Below are 17,872 nucleotides of genomic sequence, written 5' to 3' on the forward strand. Positions count from 1 at the left end.
ATTTTTCCCCACAACAAATTGGCGACTCCGCTAGGGAAGAACTTGATTATTCATTTCATTTGTGTTTCCATCATTTGTTTACTTCATAGACTTGACAACAACTCTTAAACTGCATCTTTCCCGGATGCAAAGTAAAAGTTGCTGCTTTGATCCAATATGTTGGACTTGTCTATGATTTAAACTAGATCCACAAATGATTTGATTGATCTTTGTGATGGTCTTTAGTACCCTATCAAAGCATCCCTCTGTTTATACCTTGCTTGTGTTTCTGATTTGGCCTGAAACAGTTGATTTTTGAGCATTTTGTGACCCAGAAACCAAGAGAAACGAGAGTTTCTCTCTTCATCGCAGGCACTGTGAAGGCAGTCTGCATTTCAACGCAGGTCCCGAAGGGGCTACCTGCGCTGAATGTCAAACTGACAGTGTTGGACCTGCACTGAACCAGTGTGGCCTTGTGCAGCTGGGGTTCTTTGTCCTTTCTTGCCCTGTTTTGATCTCTGTTTTTGCAGCCTTTAACCAAGTATAGGTGCTGGTCTGATAACCCTTTTCTTTGCCTGAATTCCGCCCCATTTTTTGTACAAAAAGATTGTAAATGTTTTTATGTGTTTGTGGCATCATTTACAGTCTTCCTTTGCATAAGTAAAGTAGTCTTTCTGTAGCCTTTGTTTCAGATCTGATTGAAAGTGATCTTAGAAGAGAGCTGATTGGTTGTTTGTTCAGATTGATTATAATGTTACTTTTGCTTATTGGTTTGAATTTGTTCTTTTCAAAGTATCAAAACGAGTCTTTCTTTCGAAAATCGCAAAGTGATTGTAATCTCTTCTACCCTTGTTGATTTCGAAGAAAAGAGAACTTGTTTATTTTGATCATTGTAAAAAGCGAATTCAAAGTTGTGCAAAAAGCTTTCTTTGTAGGCATTTATACTAAGAAAGTGAAAACAAACACCTGCATTGTGCATTTTGCATTTGATAAGTTTGCATGTTGGATTTAGGGAAAGTGCATTAGAGTGTGCTGATTGCTCTTTGAGAAAAGATAGTCGCTCTCTTTTCCTTAGTAGCTAGGATTTTCAAAGTTGAAAGATTGTAAAGCTTGCTTATCATCTTAGACTGCATTTAGGAAGTTGTATTATACATCTCGTGGTGAACCTTGAAAGGCAAACTTTAAAAAGATCAACCTAAAATAAACTGAATGAACCTAACAACGCTTTGTAACATAACGCACAACATAGAGGTCTAGGCTAGAGACGTGTTCCGGCGTCGTTAAACATAGTGACTGTCGATCTCAAAGAAGGTGGGTGATTCCTCCTGAGAGTCGGTGGCACTAATACGGATTGTGCTCCCACGTACCGTGACGTATATATTGGGAGACCCCTATAGGCATATATCTTTTATCCTTAGGAAGCCGTGTCGGCCGCCCTACTGATCGCAATGCAGTGAACACAGCATTCACGAAGATCGACCACCCGTACCGTAAAACGTATTCTGTGGTTTTGCGAAAGGTTTGGCACACCCTCTGCCTAGATCTCCAGAGCAGTTTCTTTTGGCCTTTTTCAGACTCTATAACAGAAAAAGTCCATCCAAGCATTTGTCACTTTGGGCTCGTTAAAACATCGAAGGAGACTAGAGTCATCTTTAGCTTTTTCTCGACTCTTTAAAACTGAAAAAGCAAGTTGTGTCTAAAAGCGTCGTTAACAATTTATTTTAAATGGAACAATCACCCTTTAATCCTGCGTTGATCTTTAGGTTGAAAAGATGGAGCACACCAACCAAGGAGTTCCCTTGGGTGGAAATCTTAGTCCCTTCTCCTCTTGGGGAGATGTTGGTGCGCCCCACATGGCCACATTGTCGCTTCCAGGACTGACAATTGGCCTACCAGTTTGGCTCTTTTCGACCAATGTCGTTCAGAATACCACCACTCCTGAACAGTCGAGTCAACAGTTAGATCAGACAAAAGTTGCCTCCCAGCCTTCCACTTCATCTTCCTCCCCTCCTTCCTCTTCGCTTGACGGAACCGGTCGATCAATAAATCGGGTTCCTAAGGAGAAGAAGGAGAAGAAGAAGAAAGAAAAGAAGAAGAAGGAGCCTAAGGCGACTGGGGGCAAACATATGTCATCTAACAAAAATCCATACACCGCACTTGTAAGGCCTAAATCGCCATGCATCATATGCAGGGGAGACCACTTCCATAGAGATTGTCCCTGTATCCCACGGATACTAAGAGACTGGTCCCCCCGTTTGCACAATTCGGGAGCATCGACCTCTGATAGCCATGTCGATTGTTCACCGTCAACTAGTGGGAGTGAAGCTCCAGGACAGAATGGGAAAGTTAAATTTCCCTGCAGACTGTGTGAAGGCGATCACGCCATCCACCATTGTCCCTTCTTAGACGAGGCAAAAAGAGTTCTGGAAGATCGCCCGATTTTACGAGCGAATCTTCCTCCTGGATATCAAAGACTCCTGCCAAGTCCCTCACTAGTTGAGAATCCGGCTGAGCCACTTAGATGGTCAGCCGAAACACCTGTCATTGAAGAAGAACCGTCTGGATCCATGCCTGACGAAAGTCAAAAGGTTGATACGGCAGTTGACCCGGTTTTGCCTTCAGAGGCTCCATCTTCGAATGACACCATCACAGAGGAGAATACAGACGACACCGTCCAGGTTCTCTTCATCAGCATTGACTCTGATGATCAAGGGGGCAATGCCACCATTCCTTTGTCGCAGGAAGGAAGTTCATCAGAGTGCTATCCGGCCGTATATTCGGTCCCACCACCAAGCAACCTGGTTGTGTCCTTTGATTGGAACCAACTAGGCAGACCCCGGTTGCCAGCCAGTGTGCCATTCAGAATTATTTGTCAAATATACAGAATGGTAATGGCTGGCACTATCATTGATGAGGGGGCATCTGTGAGTATCCTTTCCTCTATTGCTTGGAAAGCGCTTGGTTCGCCGGCGCTTTTACCTGAGATGAGAAATCTATCAGGTTTTGATAAAGGAACCAGTCGACCTTTAGGGATCCTCCCCAATGTGCCTATAACATTGAAAGGGAAGAATGTTCAAATGAACGTGATGGTCGTCCAAGGACCCTTGGATTATAACCTACTCCTTGGATGAGACTATATATATTGCATGGGAGCTGTAGTCTCCTCACTCTTTAGAGTAATGTGTTTTCCGCATGAAGGAAGAATGGTCAAGCTCGTGGACCAACTTTCGTTTCCCGGATCACACATCGCAAATAGTCAGGTGCCATCCCTAAATGGTCTATTCATGCAAGAAGTGTCTCAACCCACAGTCCGTCCTCCTGATGAGCGCGAGTAATCCGGGAGGATATGACTGGAACCCAGGGGGCATGCATCCTGGCCTGCTTCGGCAGGGAAACTTTGGGTATAGGGTAAGGTTTCCGCGGGAGAATATGACTAGTCCGTACCCCGTCCGTGGTTGGAAGAGGGGTTGTTCTGGAATAAGATTCTTTTGTCAAAGTTATGTGAGAGGGCGGGGGTCGTCACTCACCTTTGTTTATTTCGGTAGACATTGCCGAGGAAGTGTTTTGTTTGAAAGATTAACGAGACAATCTTTGGGTAACCTGAAAGAGGTAAGCCTCTCCCGGTGAAACGAAAGTTTCGATGGAATTGAAGTAGAGGTAACCTTGAAATCGTACTTTATACCTGGGGGCATGCAAACCTTTTGGAGTGCAAGCAAGGGGCGACTATTTATTTTTTAAATTTTTAGGTCCTCCCTTTAAACCTGTAGGTCTAACCCTTTAAACTCGTAGGATTAGCCGTTTCCGAACTTGCATAAAGAAAGGAGAGTGAGCATAGCTTTGGTAAGGTGCAAGCTCTATAAAAAATGGGATCTTTCATGAGACACTCTTATCTTATGACTGGGTAATCGAGCAGTTTTAGCATAAAGTTCATGCTCGTTAAAAAATAAACGCAAGATCCGAGCAGTTTTAACGTGGTCTTCATGCTCGTTAAAAAATAAATATAAGCAGTGAGCAATGTTTCCTCCAGAGTTTAAGCTCATTTTTAACTAAAAAATGAACCTATCCCAGTAAATAACCATTGTGATCATAAATTTATCAGCCATAAAAACCTTGGTCGTGTTTGCACCTGCCACCTCCATATTTCATTTGGCCGATCATTCACCCCCATATGATTGTTTACCCATTTTGAGGAACAACTGCGAAGAGTGATTTCACCCAGCCATCCTTGTGACGCTGCCGTGATTGGAAAATTCCAACCTGTACCTGGAATCAGTTGCTATCCCTGTCTATCACTCGTTCCTCAAAAGACGAGTCTTCTTTAAGCTCTTTTCATCTGAATCGTAAAATATGAAAAGATTGCCGAGTTTTGGCCTTCCAGCTCGTTAAAAGGACCAGAAGAGCTATCCCTCCTCTAGATTTTAATCTTTTTGGACCTGAGGGATTATTGCACAAAAAGATCGAGCGCTTGTTTTGTTCGGCTCGTTAAAGATATCGAAAACTCATCCCTTTCGTATTGTTTTATACTTTTTCAGACTTAAGGGATTAGATAACGAAAAAGGAATTTTGGAGTTAACTTTACGTACCTTTTTAGACTCTCTAAAAATGAAAAGGACCGAGTTATCCTTGTCGTTAGACTCGTTAAAATGATTAAATAGCGACAAACTTGTCTTTAGACGAGAACGAGTTTCCCTATCGCTAAGCTCATTAAAACATAGCGATGGGCTTGCCCGAAGGGCAGGTTATAGAACAAGCATATGTTATCCTTCTCAAGCTTGACAAAAATAAAGAGGTACTGGTCAACAATGACTAGGGAAAAATTGGGAAAGATCAAGAAAACTTTGATGGTAGCAGGTCGCTCTTGAACATGACACTTTTCCTCTGTATCACATTCGGGTTGGGTTGTTTCATTCACCAGTCACATCACCATGGTCTTGCCATACCATCCATATTTGGGGTAATGCTACCGATCCATCGCATCAGTGTCGCCATATGTTCAAGAGAAGTCGTTCAGAAAGAGTCAACCGGGTCCCATCCACTGCCATACATTATCCTTCATCCATTCATGACCGCCACCCTGAATCATATGTCACAGATTGTTTTCACCTCCATTAAAATCATTAGCTCCGTTCCGTGTCACTGATATGGGATTCATTAAGGCCCTCCTTTGACGGATCACTCCTTGTCGACATCAGCTCATTATCCAAGGAGTTGATCCAGGAACAACCCCTTCAGTACTTTGAAGCTTGCATGCCTCAATGGCAAGTTTCTCACTTCCGGCGATAGGTATACATCAATGACCTTCGACCAGAAGATTTTGCGTGGTGTTCAACGTCAAGTCCTTTATTCACACCACGTGAATTGTACTACAGTACCTTGAGGGTCATTATCATTATCGGTGATTCCTCTCGCGCTTGTTAACAGTTTACATCATTGACTGGTAATCAAGCGATGTCTTTCCATGTTCGACTTCAGCGCAATTCTCACATGGATCAACTTGTACTTAGAGTGAAGATCGAACGAGTTTGAAGACCCCGGATCTAGTTTCATCCATCCGGGCTGCGATATATATTCAGGAAAAATAAAGACATTTGACATGTACATTATTGCAGCAGATGATCATCCTATTCAAAGGATGATAATTTCACCAAAATTATCAGTCTACCATCAAACGATCGTCTGTTCCATGTACAAAAATGAATTTATAAAGCTGAGCATGGGAATGCCCGCCTCAGCTAGATCATGAAAGCAGAATGAATCATAATGTATTGTATTGTATTTTATTACAGGTCTCCTCCCAGCAGATGGATGAACTTCAGACCCTCCTGGATAAAGCATTTCACCCGATAAACGGCCTCATACTTTAGGGGGCAACTGTTATAGACATTTTTGTGCCTTGCATCACTAAGCATGAAATGTCAATAATCAAGGGATCCAAAGTCCCTAAACATGTTGTTCCTACCCCTAGAGGAACAAGGCCAAGTAACCACAGCAATTCACAAAAGTTCTCCACCTGAAAACACTCAAAAACAAGGCAATTCTGGATCATGTCAACTGCTCCACTGAGCATCTGCGCTGAATGTCAACTGCTCCACTGCCTACCTGCGTTGAATGTCAACTGCAAAGAAGGCTACCTGCGCTGGGCGAGTTTGGACATGTGGCAGAGTCATTCCTCAAGGTGTCAATTCCCAAGAAGCTTCCAAAATGACACTTGGATCAGGGAATTCGACTGGTGATGAGTAAGAGGTTCCAAATCTCCAAGTGGAAGCAAGAACCTCCAAGTGGACTCAAGAACTGAAGTGGGAGAGGACACTAGTCAGCTTCATGCCAGCATCAAGCTGACTCATCCTTTCTCCAAAACTCCTATATATAGATCTCTCTCATGAGGTCTAGGGAGGCTGGAATTTAGTATTTGCAAAGAATTGCTGTTGGTTTGTGGCTAGAAACATTGGGTGTGTTATGCTTTGAAAGGAGCTGAAGAAGGAAGTCCATTTTGCTGGGAAGGAGATGCTGGGTTGGAGCCCTGTGGGTTGTATCTCTTCCTGAACACTGTTACTTTCAATAAAGCTATCTTGATTCTTTCCTATATGCTGGTGTATTTTGTGTAATTGCATTAGTATATTTGATTTACTTCTAATCCTGAATCATTTATGAATATGTATATTTGCCTTTGTATTGTGTTCTTCTCTTGTTGCAAGTAGCTGTTCTCTTGTCACAGGTAGCTGTTCTCTTGTGATCTCGTGGGATTCAAGTAGCTGTTCTCTTGATCAAGCGAGGAGGCAAGTAGCTGTGGACACACAAAGAGAAGAGGATCTAGTTCGAGGGACAACCGGAAGATAACGGTAAGTCTGCCGATCTCCTCTCTTTCATATTTCATAAAGGAAGAAATCATGATAGCTGCATTCGTTTGTTGCTAAGGCGCTATCACACCTTAGGTGGATAGGATCGTCCTAAATAGGAATTTTTCCCCACAACAGGGGGCACTCAACAGCAAGGACATGGCTGGATGGATAAACAGGTCTATGAATTCACAGTACTTATATGGTGAGAAAGATATGTGATGGAAAACTGAAGACCAAAATACTACAGACCTTTGGTTCCCTTGGGCATCAAACTTCTTGAGAGTAATAGGGAAGCTATCAGGCTGATAGAATAGGAACAAGTGATAGATGTAAGAAGTGTATCTAGATATCCTTTCCCTCTATAAATTCATCAATTGCTCATGAATCTTATTATCAATGTAGGCAGCATAATCATAGTGAACAGTAGGAGGCTTTCCAGGGGAGAAGATGGACATCATGGCCAGAATGGTTTCATCAACATCCTCAGATGTTCTGTATCCCAGGACATAACTGATCATATCCACAAGCATTTTGCCCAACTCATTGAGATATACATTTCCAATGGGAGGAGTCCTCACAGTTTCAGAGCCTGATTGAATGAATAATTGATTGATCTTTAAAATCTGGGCACTGGACAGCTTGCCTCCTTTCTTTATCAAATCCATCATGGAGAGAGGAGTCAATGGCTTTGTAGTATGAAAGTGTAGCATTTCATTTATGGCCTCAGGGGTGACATGGAACAAAACTGAGCCTGAGGGATTGAGGACAGCTCTCTGACATGGGTCATAGTTGGCACTGCATCAGTGTATCAAATCTGGGAGGATATTGACTTGAGGGAGATTGAAAATAGGCAAATTGGAGTCCCAAATCCCTAGTATATCATTTCCACTGAGATGTTTGGCTTTAAGATCATTGAGTACATGAATGTGGTATTTGCTGTAATCTGGGATTCCCTCTGCCATTTGGTAGTCTCTGTCAACCAAGGGCAGCCACTCTAGCTCTCTTTGTGGGGCATTTAGAGGTGTGACATTCAATGCAACTGGAGTTTCCATGGTTTTTGTGTGTTTTAGGCAGAATTTTAGTGGAATGCGGGCAAATGCAACACTTGCGCAGTAGGTTGGTATGAACTTGGAGGATTTGCAGTGAAGACAGGGTAACTGAGGTATAATTGGGCACAATTGGCTAATATGAGGGCAATTGACTTAGTTGTAGGGCAATGCAACTTATATTCTCGGTGAAATTGGCAGTTTTACGTTGTTTAGACAGTGCAGAACGGAATAGACCAGGCACAGGAAGAATGCAGTAAATACCTGGTAGCAGCGCAATGGCAAAGGCTCGGTTCGTGTTGACTTGCAAGTGGCCACGACTCTGGAGTGAATTTCAGCAGGTTGGCGACGAAATGGTCGTGAAATTGCATGCAGGGAGCACAGTAGTTCTTTTGTCAAAAAGTGCGAAAAACCGTGATTTTTGGCCAAATATGGACATTTTGGGCTTTGGCGCGTTTTTTGGATGACGTCAGCATGACGTCATCGGGTGGGGTCGGGTACGGAAAGGTGACGTGGCAGCCTGTGAGTGGTCCACGGGAACTGATGAGGTGGCGGACAGAGTGGAGCAATGGCGGGCTAGGCGCTGATGCGGGGTCGACTTGGCATGACGTGGGCAGGCGGTAAACCAAAGCGGTAAGTGGTTCCATCGGACCGCTTATAGTACGGGAGCGGTTTTGGCAGGCGGCCTCCCGATACAATTTGGGAGCGACGCGTGGCCGAGCCCTGACGTCACCCTCTGACAAATTTCGGGTGCTATCGTCCGGGCATCGGGGGCGGCCCGATATTGATATAAGCCGTCGGATGGGAGGGCCCAGATCCGACGGACGACGGGTTGTGTAGATGATCGGACAATACGGCGGGGAAGCGGAGAATAAACAATTATATTTCTGGAAATGCGCGCCAGGGCGGGACTTTAGTCTTCGGCGGGTTTTTTGGGTTTTTCAATGTTTTGTTGGCGGAAAGGGGTTTTTGACATTTTTGCAAAATGGGGTTAGGGCTATAAATCAAGCGGATCTTGATTTAATCCCAAAACACTATATTAGCGCTGTCTTGCCTTTAGCGCTTTGATTTCTTTGCACTTCAACCCTTTAGGACTATTAGGCTATATTGCCTAGGGGAAGGGAATATACCTATTTTTGGGGTTTTTATACACAATAGTGCTATAGTAATAGGGAAAGGGGAACATAGGGAGTTAAGTATAGATAGAGTTAGTAGTTAGTATTGGAGGGGAATATGGAAGAGAGGAGGCAAAGACTAAGTTTTTAGAAAACAAACTTAGTTAGGAGAGTAGATCAAAATGAAAAGATTTTTACACAGGAAATGTGGCTATTTATGCAACAAGGACCATTCAATGAGTTTGACTTCTGCAATGAAGAAAGGTGGTATTGGGATGTTAGCATGGAGTTTGATGGGGGATGATTTGGAAGTTAGACATGCTTCACTTTGTTGCTACAAAACTGCTGAATGGGAAGATCTGCACTGGACACCATGTGTTTCCTTTGCTTAGGCCAGTGATATGAAAGAAATCATGCTTCTGCAACCCCATCTACCTACCCATTCTATTGCCTAGCATTTTTTGTTACTTCAAGGAGGGTGCACTTAGACTTGCAAACCCTCATGTGCCTTTTCTTTTCCTTTGGCATTTCCTTTTGATTTTCTATCTAAGGCTAGCCTTATTACTTCCAAGGCCCCAGATTAAATAGTTGGGCACCTTCATTCTCTACCTAACTACTTATCTGCCAAGATTGGACAGTTTGGACAAATTTCTTTCTCTAGTCTACAACAAAAATTGAAATATGGCATGACCCAGCTTAGACTGTTGGATCACCCATTCAAAAGTAGGACATCATCAACCAACTGTAGATATGTGTTTTCCACAAAAATATGAGATCTTTGCATCACCAAAGTAGATCATATTGGCACTTCCCCTGCCAATCATGAAAAATGAAACCTATTGGTATAGGTAGCTAACAACGCCTACTTCATTTGTTTGACCAGCTGCTCCATCGCTGGCCCTGCACCATCTGCCTATACCTTCTGATGCGTTCCCTGTAGACTAGCCAGTTTTCCTTCAATGGTGGCTGTGAGCGCATAGGTTTCATCAAGCCAAGGCCCTATTCTGGCCTTGAGGATGCTCTCTTTGCGTTGTGCTGCATCCACCTATTCCTTTAGCACCTTTGCCTCCTACACTTTTTCTAGCCTCTGCATAAGGGCGATGGTGGGCACCATCTCTTTGACTTCATCATATCTCTGCTATAGCTTCTGGGCCTTCGTTTCCAACCTTTGCAAGGTGATATCCTCCTACAAATTGGTAACCACTTCGAGCATCTAGTCGAAGAGTGTTATGCACTCCTTCACTACGTTATCTATAGTGGCTACTACATCTCTGACAACAGCCTTGTGCTACTCGTTTACCTCTTGCAAAGTCGAGGGTTGGTCCCTCAACTCTAGTTCTGTGATCTTAAGGTTTAGTTCCAATTGAACCTTGGCTAGCTCTGATCTCACTTCATGCACTCTGACAATGAGCTTCTGAGTTTGTTCGTCCACTGGCACATCTTCAGGAATATCCAACTTGGGGATAGACCTGCATTCCTCCTCCACTACCTTGGTAGTGTGCTTGATGGCAGAAGTCTTCTCAGAAAACATTTGGTCATTGTTCACCTTCTGCTCACTGATGACGTTCAATGCTCACTATTTCCAAGCCCGAAGTTCTGCGATCACACCATCATGTAGGGTGTGAAGGGCTTCTCTTGGAAGCATGTGCAAGTCTAGCCCAACCTTATAGAGGGCACAAGCAGTGGCTTGATCATCTTCTGCTTCCGTGGTCAGCGCTCCATCTAGCAACGTGATAAACTAGGGGTCCAAGGGGTAAACCATTTATGCTGCTTCAACTGTCCCAGGTGCCAAGATGGTTGATGCTGTGCTACTGAGAACCACACTGGTTTGCACTTGTAATACTTGGATCTACAGCTCGCGCAAACCCGTTTGAATGGTGCCCAAGGCTTGCTTCTATTGCTTCTCAAACTGCTGTAGCAGTTCCGCGGTGGCATCCCTCACCTTATCACCAATGTCATTCAGATCACCTTCTATTAAGGTGATCAGGTTGAGGGAAGTCTTGCTGGACTTGGAATTCTTCTACGACCCTACCTTCTCCAGTTCCCTGTTGCGCTTAATATAGAACAGAGTAGTATCCGGGTCTGTTCCTCCCTGTCCTGTCTGCTAGTCCTCCTCCTCTTCTGTTTCTAGGGAAGGTGACTTCTGACTCCTGTCAGATTCGCGCTCCTCTTCTTCCTCTATTTGTTTTTCGGTAGTGCGCTCTGCCCTGGCTTTGTCCTCAACCTCCTTCTTCCTCTTTTCTACTAGTTGTTCCATATTCTGCTTGGCCTCTTCTTTCTTTTGCTGCGCTGCGGACTTGCTAGAACCAAATGTCAAGTCCGAAGCGGTGCACCAATCTTCCACCCAACGGTCAAGGATCACTATGATTGCATCATTTGTGGCCAAGTATGGAAGGTCACACCACTTCTGTTCAAGATCCTTCCACATGTGCATGGAGACCCGGTGGAAGTCTACCTTGAATTCCACATACTCTGCCAGCGGATCATAAATGGTCGGTGACAATCACGGTTTGCGGTTGATGGCCATGTGGATATTCATCTCCATCAATATCCAAAATTCCTTGCTCTCCTTGACCCTTTAGGTGTCCTTCATGGCCTAGAGTGAAGCAGACTTCACCGCTTCCAGTAGGTCCTGTGTGACCGGAGGAAACTGACTATCCTCTGGTAACTCCCACGCGACCAACACTATGGATAGCAGTAGCCATGCGTAGTGAAACATCTTGCTTTGATCCTGTGCCTCTCTGCAGTTAGCAAGAAACTTGCTGCAGAGGTAGCATGCCCAGTTGAACTGTACGCCCTCTGTGCACTGGGCCACTAAAGACACTACTGGTGCTGGCACTTCATCTGCGCGACACTTCCGCATAATCTTGCCTGCTAGGATTTGAGCAGCTACCTTGACTGCGAGGTTGGTTATGCTAGTGATGGAGTAGCCGCACAACTTATTTACGAGCTTAAATTTATCCTTCATTGCTTTGACGAGGTCGCTCTCACCTGCCTTTCCTCCAAACGCCATGGCCAGATTTTCTCTTGCATGCGGAAGTTGAGTGATCCTATGGATCAACATGTTAGTGATCGGTATTGGCTCCTCTAGCCACAGGCACCCATCGTGCACCAAGCACAACAACTGCTTGATCACTATCATGGTTATGGGTGTGCGGTTGTAATGCAGTACCCACAACATGTTTAACATACCAGCCTTATCCACCCCTTTTACCCACTTTCTTGGCTCCAGTGTGGTCACACCAGAGTCTTTGTAGAAGACGCGGTGCATGAGTTGATCTGTGGCTAAGTGGGGAAAGTGCTCTGTATCAGCCAAATCCCAATCCTCCAATTTTAACAGGGGGACATGCCCCAGGTGCGGTCCTTCAAAGGAAATTTTGTCTAGCAGCAAGGGTGTATGTAGTGCGACCTTGTTTTCATCAATGTCCTTTGGAACCTTTGTCTTGCCTCTGCACGGAGGAATGTACTCAGGCAACTTAGAGATAGGGTTAGACCCCTCAACATCAACATCCTCCACCCCCATGTCAATGTCTTCTTCATCCATAGGGATCTCCTCAACATCCTCTTCAGGTTCAAGGTCAATTAGCTTTCCCTTCTCCTACACGGTGGGATTTTCCTTCTACGGGTGCCTTCTAGGTGATGCGCGCACTGGCTGTGGCACTTTCTACTTATCTTTCTTTGATTTTGGACCCTCTTGGGTCGGCGTAGGCCTCGTCCTGGGTTTCCTCGATGATCTATGCACTTCTGTCTGTACTTTGATGCTCTTAACCTCCGGCGCAACTTCCTCATCTTCCATTGCTACGTTTGGGGTAGCTCCCTTAATTGTCATTGCTTCTCCTGCATTCACATTTCTGCGAGTACCGACATAATACTGGACAACAACTCCTGCGTCTCTTTTGGCAACCTCTCAAACACCGAACTCGCTATCAAAGCTTCAAATCTCTCACGGTTCATGCGCGCTTGAGAGCTCAACACCTCAATTCTCAAAATGCCAAGTGTTTTTCGCCGGCTAGCCGCCCATAACTTATAGGAATTTTGAAATTCAAATCCGAGTGTTCCCCCCAAAATTCAGTCATAAATGCTAGATTGGTGGTATATTTTCATAGATCTTGCCCTTAAATTCTGACTTAAATGCCAGCCCCCCCACTCCATTTAGCCATTTTCCCACTATCAAGTCATGAACAGTGACCATAACGGTCACTTTCCGGCTGCCCTCTGTAGTTTGTTCTTAAATAGTGTAGCTCTATGCGCGTTTCTGCTGACACTGTGACATTCCTTCATTTTGCGCAGTTCCCCAATCATGTAGCTCTCCAACCCAGGTAGTGTAGTTTATAGTCCTGCACCTCCTTTCAGCTGCTTGGAGTGCTAAGGCTGTGCTTCCACCATGTAGTCATCTATCCAGATCATCGGTGTATGGCTTCAATCGGCTGCCATTCACTCGCCCTGGGAATGGTTCCCCATTCAACTTTACTAACTGAACTACTCCACCATCAATGAGCTCCTTAATGAAATAGGGCCCAATCCAATGCATCCGAAATTTTCTTGGAAATTTATCAAACTTACTGTCATATAATAGAACTAAATCATTTACCTTGAAGGTGCACAGTTTGATGTGCCGATCGTGCCATGCCTTTTCATGCTCCTTTTGAACCTGTTGATGGAATCTAGCTAGAAATCTATCTTCTTCAAGCTTTGTTAGCTGCACGAGCCTCTCCTCTAGGGCTCTGCAATTTGCCATTCATGTGAGTGCCACTATGCACATACTAGGTACAATGTAATCCATCGACATCACAGTTTCCACACCATAAACTAGTTTGAACGACGATTGTCTAGTCAACTTCTTGTAAGTCATTCTATAAGCCCATAGCACCATGAGCACACGAACATCCCAGTCATTTCTTTGAGCATTGCAAACCTTCGTGAGCGCGCTCTCTAATATTTTATTAAATGCTTCCATTGTCCCATTAGCCCGCGGATGATAGGGTGTGCTCTTTTGATGGTAAACTTGAAACTCTTCCGTCATCGCGCTGATCGTCTCATTGAGAAAGTGTGTATCGTGATCGCTCACTTGAATTTTTGGACAACTGAACCTTGTCAGCACGTACTCAAAGATGAATTTGACTGCTTCATGGGCCCCAACCCAAGTTCAACATTAAGAAACCAAGAAAATCCCTACAGTACTGGCCCTTTCGGCATCAATCTGCGGAGCACGGACTAAAGTCTTACTCGAAGTAGTATGGGGGGATGCACAAAATTGCATGAAATGAACAAAAGTAAAATGCACAGGTAATTTCAGAATACTCCTCTTTATTATTAATTCAAATATCCAGTATAAAATTTGACTTCCCTACACACACAGCCGCAGGGGTCCACGCACTCAGCTGCGGACTTCTACCCTAGGCCTTTGCGCACTCAGCTGCAGAGCCTTTTCCTATGATAAGACTCTTTTCTCTTAGCTCTCACAGACCCATTCATAAAACATAACAAGACTCAACTATGAACTGAACTATCTTAGACTCCTCTAAGACCTCCTTTTTATACAATCCCATGGTCTGCAGACCATGGGTAGATCTCTAAAGCTGACATGCTTTTACACAAAAGAAGGGCAGAAACCATTTATTGACTCTTGACATCTTCATGCTCTACAACCACAAAATGCAGAGAATTTACACAAAACTTGGGCTTTTAGCCCCAAAACTTGGTCTTTTAACCCAAAAATTGACCCTAGGGGACCCATTCTCAAAACTACTGGACGACAGCATGATAATGTCCAAGTTGGAGCCTAGTGTGCACCATCTTCATGGACCTAGATGATTGCTAGAGAGGCAATTGCTTAGCTCAAGGGTTGATGATCAAGAGGAGAATTTGAGCAATCATAGAGTTGTGTGTGGAGAAGGACTTCTACAATAGATGATGGGTAGTCCTTCTATCCTATGCTCATTGTGGGAGATGGACATCTTGTAGTGATAGGTGGAAACCCTCCGTGCCATATGTTGGTCTTCATTAGAGAAACATGGGAATAACATAGTGGGATGAAGTCACTGAGTAGCTGAGGAGAAATAGTGGGAAGATTGAGATTTGTTCACAAATGGAATTGTGAAAAAATCGACAGGATTCTTGATGTGTTGTGCACTTAATGGATTGAGGCACAACTAGTGAGTAGATTGATCGCCGAGGTTCAATGGCTAGATAGTTGACTACATCAACTGGATAGTCAGAGTATCTTGTTGAGGGTAGATTGGTTGTCGATGGACTGACACCAAGCCCCAATTTTTTATCTTGTGCTAGAGGATGTATGAGGGCCATTATCCCTGGAACGAGAGCCCTAGAATGTTGTATTATATGTTGATTAATATTATGAAGTTGGGTTGAAAATTGTAAAAAGTTGTCCATATTTATGAACTAGTAGATTTACTGTTGTTTATATTCCGTTGTGAAGAGTAGTATTATGGTGATTCTTGGTTTGGTAGCATCAAAGATTTAACATTCTATCCCAAACACCAAGGTCGTTGAAAAAAAACATGGTATTAGAGCATATTTGAGCTACTTTGAGGGACAATGAATCAAAGTGTGCACAACAAAGAAACTCAAAGGGAGTTGTGAGTGTCTAGATCATGGAGTAGAGGGTTCAACTGAAGACGTGGAGATATGGTCTTGAATAGCTTGCTAGAGAGATTGGCTAGGAGTTCTGGTGGATTGGTGGTGAGCCTAGTGAACAACAATTTGTTGTAGGGCAGATTGGTTATCATGTACTTTTGTTGATTTCCATGGATGGTTGAGACAACTCGAGGATTTCTTTAGCATGGAAGATATTTGGTTGATCAAGATGGTTTCATGTGATGGAATACAGGTTGGTAGGCTAGAGTCTTCATCAGATCATGATGTTTCATATCTGAGATTAGAGGTATTTTCACAAGTGGTATTTGATCTAGGAGGATGAGTGCTTGCAAGACTGAGCCAATGGAGATCATGTAGGATCAAATGGAGTCTAGCCTCAGAGGGACTATCCCTATGGAGGTTTGGGATCTTTAGGTTCAGATGTGATGAGGTAGAGGCAATATCGAGATTGCCAGGTTCATTCTACAGAGTATGCTGCAATGATGGACAACACATGGGCTAGTGTTGCCGGATGATGAAGCATACTTCCTATTCTTGGAAGTACCTCCCTTTCTAAGAGGGAGTGTTTATTTTTTTAGCTTGGGAGGTACTCCAAGCCTTAAGGATTGAGGGTTTGGATGAAGGAGCTCCATAAGTGGCCTTGTGGGCTTGAAACCCAAGCTTGGGGTTTTGCACCCATTGATGTTGGGGAAAAAACTATGGAGAAATTTCTACATGTGATGGATGAGGATGATAGTACTCATCGAGATGAATATGATGCATCGAAAATCATCCGATTCCGAGTTGTGGTTGAAGAGAAATGAATTTTTGAATGTATTATGTGGGTGAATTTGTCTCAAGTTCAAGTCAACCTTAGTACAAGGAGAACTTCTTGATAGGTTGGATGTCACCCTAGAGAAGGATATATAAAGGAGTGAGGAGAGGCCTCATTCCTCACATACAAGTGCAACACGTCAAGGTTGATCTCTATGATTTGGCCGTAGGTAGGAGGGCATCCAGCGAAGGAGGAAAAGGGAAAGTTTGTGTTCTTTCCAAGACTGTTTAGAGGGCTGAGTACCGTAGGATGGAGACCGAATTAGTAGGGAGGAGATCTATGAAGGAAGGTGTTGGTTAAATACTATTTTGGTGCAACATTACTCTCTATTTGTAGGACGCAGGTCCTTTTGGTAATTACAGGGTTTGGACCTCTATTTTGTGGAGGTCGAGAAGCCTAGAAAAGTGCCCAAACTAGGTCGCACACTCAGCAAGAAGGAGTGAGGTATTTGGGACAATTGTGGAGGGTAAATGCAAGGATTTACAGTAGGATGTTAGGGTTGACAAGTGCCCTAACCAGGTTTGTTATCAGTCCAAAACAATGCATAATTTTCCAAGGATAGGAGGAGTAGTGAACATGTATGTTAGTCTCCTTTTTGTTGACATTGTTTGCTAAGGGATGGAGTCCCAGTATGGACAAATTTTCTTTTCATATTTGAGAACTGTTAGTAAGGTGACAAGGTGCCCAAGACATGATATACTAAAGGACCTTGTATAGCAGAAGGAGGGCACACTTGGAAGTCCTAGATTATGATAAGTTGAGGACTATTTGCGCATGGAATTGACAACATAATCCTTTTTTTGAAGAGTCGAGTTCTCCATGTGTAGACTGAAGAAATCTTGGGTAGTTTATGGTGTGGAATACCTGTTTTGTCTCTAGTTTAGGTGACCAGAGCTTTGAGGAAAGGTACAAACCAAGAAAATTTTTGTCCTAGCCTTTTGGAGAAGGCCGAAAGGTATAGAATTGGGTACATGCTAGCTTTGGTACTAGTAGCGTTGAAGGGAAGGCACCGTGGCTGAGATAGGTTATTTGAGAAGTGAATTAGGGATCGATTTTTAAGCCCTAACTAGAAGCAACAACCTACAACTAGTGGGCAGATTGATCATTGAGGTTCAGTGTCCAAATGGACTTGGAGCATTAATAGAGGCAGGAGCTGCAGATCGGGAGCTGAAGGATTGGGTAGGTACAGGGTATGGTTGAGGGAGTTGTGAAGTTGACTACATTATCCAGATGGCAAAAGAATCTTGCTGAGGGTAGATTGGTTGTTGATGGACTGACACCAAGCCCTTGTTTTGTATCTTTTACTAGTGGATGTATGAGGGCCATTATCCCTAGTACGAGAGCCCTAGACTATTGTATTATATGTTGATTAATATAAAGAATTTGGGTTGAAAATTATAAAAAGTTGTCCATATTTTGTGCACTAGTAGATTTAATGTTGTTTATATTCTTTTGCGAAAA

The sequence above is a fragment of the Pinus tabuliformis genome, chromosome 8, assembly GCF_031772625.1.
Source record: "Pinus tabuliformis cultivar Carrire ecotype Pingquan chromosome 8, CPIR1, whole genome shotgun sequence".
In the NCBI taxonomy this organism is placed as follows: domain Eukaryota; kingdom Viridiplantae; phylum Streptophyta; class Pinopsida; order Pinales; family Pinaceae; genus Pinus; species Pinus tabuliformis.